The sequence below is a fragment of the Nicotiana tabacum genome, chromosome 16, assembly GCF_000715075.1.
Source record: "Nicotiana tabacum cultivar K326 chromosome 16, ASM71507v2, whole genome shotgun sequence".
Lineage (NCBI taxonomy): Eukaryota > Viridiplantae > Streptophyta > Magnoliopsida > Solanales > Solanaceae > Nicotiana > Nicotiana tabacum.
Genome location: NC_134095.1, coordinates 53,794,001 through 53,798,428, shown reverse-complemented (window position 1 = coordinate 53,798,428; position 4,428 = coordinate 53,794,001).

The following is a 4,428-nucleotide window of genomic DNA, read 5'->3' as shown; positions in this document are numbered from 1 at the left end:
TGGAAGAGTTTGAAAACTCTCTCGGATAGATTTAAGGATTTGAGGGTCGAAATGTTATCGAAATTTAATAATTTTGGTATGGTTAGACTCGTGGTTGGATGAGGTTTCATATTCTGTAATTTTTATCGGGTTTCAAGACGTGGGCCCCACAGGCGAATTTTTAGTGCAATTTCAGATTTTTAATGGAAAATGTAGAATTTCATATGGAATTAATTCCTATAATTTTTATTGACTGAATCAAATTGTTTATCACTAGATTTGAGAATTTCGGGCACGAATTCACGAGGCAAAGGCTTGTTGGATTTTTGAATTGGTTGCAAAGCGAGGTAAGTGTTTGGTCTAACCTTATCTTGAGGGATTAGGAGTTGTGTCCTATTTGCTACATGTTAATTGTGGAATACGACGTATAGGCATGGTGACGAGTATCTATACGTTGGTGTCAAGCATGCCCATGAGTCTTGTATTATAATTGTTATGACTCCGTTGTGGTTTATTGCGCTTCATATGTTATTATTACCATTGTTCCCTTGCCGGAATGTTTGTTTGATATTATTGTTCTCTTGCCGGGATGTCTATTTTGATAGTATTATTCCCTTGCCGGAATGTTGTTGAAATATCATTGTTCCCTTGTCGAGAAGTTGTTATATTGCTCTTGTTCCCTTGCCGGGATTCCTTGTGATTATTGTTGGCTTGTAACTGGGAGCGGCTGGTACGCCTACCACAAGATATAATGAAATGGGAGCGGGTGGTATGCCTACCACAAGATATAATGAAATGGGAGCGGGTGGTATGCCTACCATAAGATATAATAAAATGGGAGCGGGTGGTACGCCTACCACAAGATATAATAAAATGGGAGCGGGTGGTACGCCTACCACAAGATATAATGAAATGGGAGCGGGTGGTACGCCTACCACAAGATATAATGAAATGGGAGCGGGTGGTACGCCTACCACAAGATATAATGAAATGGGAGCGGGTGGTACGCCTACCACAAGATATAATGAAAATGGGAGCGGGTGGTACGCCTACTACAAGAGATACATGAAATGGGAGCAGGTGGCACGCCTGCCATGAGATATAGGAAATGGGATCGGGTTGCACGCATGCAACAAGATGTGAAAAAAAAGTGAAATCTGCCTTTGTTTTCCTTATTCTTATTAGTGGTTGGATTCTAATTCCTTTATAATTCTCTTGATATGCTGTTTTAGCTTCTTTTTTTTTATGTTCAATACTCCAAATTTCAACAATTGTTACATTTTTAGCTCAATTGATTTCTCAACTAAATTTTCCTTAAACCGCTTGACGTTGTATTTTACTTAAAAAGAAATTTCTACTATGTTTTGATTTATTGATTTCTCGTATTAAAGGTAATGATTCATTCGATATTGTACTTTAATTGAAAGGGGTATCTTCTTTATCAAATGATTTTGTAGAAATAACTTCATCTTTTCTTGTTGATTTCCTAATTAGGTTGGAAGTTGTACTCTACTTTATGTTAAGTGAATGAGGCGTCACAAGGTGACCTTTACTCAAAGAATTATATTCGAAAGATATTTATTTAAAGGAAATATATTCGAAATATATTCATTGAAAAGCATATTATCTTAGAGATTACGACTTGAAGGATTTATAGGCGAAAGATTTATATTTGAAGGATTTGATAAATTGATTTCACTTGTATCTATTATTTGTTGAGAAACATTTATGGTGTTCTTATTGCCTGCTATTTATATCACTGGTTGATCATTGTTGCCATCATTGTTATTTGCTTCATATTATTTTTGTATGATATATTGCACAGGTTTATTTGGTAGTCTGGTCTTAGCCTCGTCACTACTTCGCCGAGGTTAGGCTAGGCACTTACCAGCACATGGGGTCGGTTGTGCTGATACTACACTCTGCACTGTGTGCAGATACTGATATCGGAGTGCTTGGACCGCAGTGAGGGTGCTGTCTTCAGCCCACTCAGGTGACACGAGGTAGTCCTACAGATGTCTGCGGGCCTTGGCGTCACCTCCTATCTTTTCCTTTATCCTGTTTCCTTTACTCATTTCAGAAACAATGTTTATTTTATCTTTCAGACTTTATATGTAGTATTCTTAGACCGTCTGTGAAGCTGTGACACCAAATTCTGGGCATAGTTGTATTTAGATTTTTGCAGTTTTGTATTAAGATAAATTGTCAGATTTTGTCTTCCGCTTAATTATTTTTGCTATTTCCATGATATCTACTCATCACTGATAATGGTTTAAAACTAGAAAAGGTTAAGTAATTAGAATAATTTGGCTTGCCTAGCTTTCACCAGTAGGCGCCATCACGGCTCTCGAGGGTAGGAAAATCCTAGTCGTGATAAGTTGGTATCAGAGTTCTAGGTTACATAGGTCTCATAGTTCACAGACAAGCTTAGTAGAGTCAGAGGGATCGGTACGGAGACGTTTGTATTTATCCCTAGAGGCTACAGAGTTAAGAAAATTTTCACTTTCATTCTTCTCTGTCGTGCGATTTTGTTCTCTCAATGCTAAATTGAAACCTCTACTCTTGTCCTTTCACGAATGGCAAAGTCACGAACCGCTTCTTCAGCCAAACAACAACACAGACCGGTGATAGATCAACTACGTCTTCGGAGGCTTTGCGGAGGTTGGATAGGTTTCATCAAGCTCTTCGCTACCACTTTCAATGGTGAATCTTTTGAGGACCTATTGGATTATCTTGACCGTTGCTATAAAGTATTGCAGAACGTGAGAATAGTCAAAAGCGAGGGGGTTGATTTTGTTGTGTTTCGGATGACAAGTAGAGGTAGTGGAAAGATAATGTATTTACTAGACCAGTTGTGGTTCCGACGGAAGATGCAGATGTATCAAGAGATCACCTAATAAATTATGTAGGGGTTCAACGGACCTTGACGTCTGGCTGATTATTTGAGTTGTGAAGGTCAAATATTGTGGATTATCGGATGTTGTGACCTATGACTTAGCGCCAAATAGGGAATTCCACTATTAGTGAATGGATCGTATGGTCGTGTGTTATGTCAGTTTTGGTTTGAAATGTATATATATGGTACTGAAAGGTTCCCCAATAATTTACACATATTTAAGGCCTGGGACTTTGCAGGGGGTAAGGTTAGAACTTGTGGTATGCCTACCTCTTTAATAATCCAACACTTCAGTATCAATGGAGTTAGGGAAAGAACTTTAAATTTACAAAAATTCTACTCAGTGTGGAAGTCACGATTTCGGAATTTGGGGTACTTCGGAGGAAAATACAGTGGTTGACGACCTTCTCGACTATGTGGTTAGTGCCAAGATTTATCTGTATAGAGTTTTACCTTTGTGATTGTTGTGTATAAATAGGGGTAAGAGTTACCCCCAATGAATAATGAAGAGTATATGAATAAATGAGGTAGCTCAGTAGTGTTAAGCCAGCATAGCAAAAGAGGAAATTGGCCGCCGGTGTTTATGGCAAGCCTATGAAGAGGGCAGATCAGCCAATGCAATACCACCTACTCAACTTTGTTCTAAGAAATGTTTTTGAAGGAGTTTACCTCCTGGATTCTCTGCAATATGTGGTATATGTGATCTTAACGGTTATGTCAGGTCACCATGATAGTGTCCGAATATATCATCAGGTTCAATAAGTTAGTCGAACCCTCAAAGGGATTGTTATAAATGTGGTAGTACTAGGCACATCATGGAAATATTGTCCTAGACTTGGAAGAAACATAATTTATAAAAGCACTCAAGCTACGTGCCATATTGCAGTCAATACTCATCTTACATGACCAGCCAGAGGTAGGGGTCAGGATGTTAGAGTTGGAGGTGAGGCTCTTAGAGATGGAGATCCAGCCGTTGATATATTTTCTATGGTATGGCTGAGGTCGCAACACTAGATAGTGTCGTTACAAGCACGGTTTCGAATAATTATAAAGTAACAACTTTCTTAATTTGATTCGGTTCTGAGTATCGAGGCAAGTCCTCCTATTGTGATCCACTTATGAGCGAGCTTCGTAATTCTGAAATCTGCTTATGTGAATGCTCATGTTGGGAGATTCGACAGAGATGGCTATGTCTATCATTATATATTGTGATTTTGTTAAACAAAAATTATTTAGAAGAAGAAAGAAAGGAAATGGAAAATTTCAGTTGGCACAATGTGCCTATTACTTCTGTACAAAGTTGAGGACGAGATCCTCGTACTTTTATATGATGTGAAATATTTAAACCGGGCAACAAGCTGCAGTGGATGTTATATAAGGACGAGGTCTTTGTGGTAAAAAAAATTATGTGTTTAAATACTCCCTTTGTGAAATTAAAATTTGTACTATAGTACTTATAGGGAGTCATGCCTATTAGACTTATCTGGAAAAAAAATTCTTATATGGGATATCGTTGTGCATAATTTGCTAGATTTATATTGTAATTATTGAGT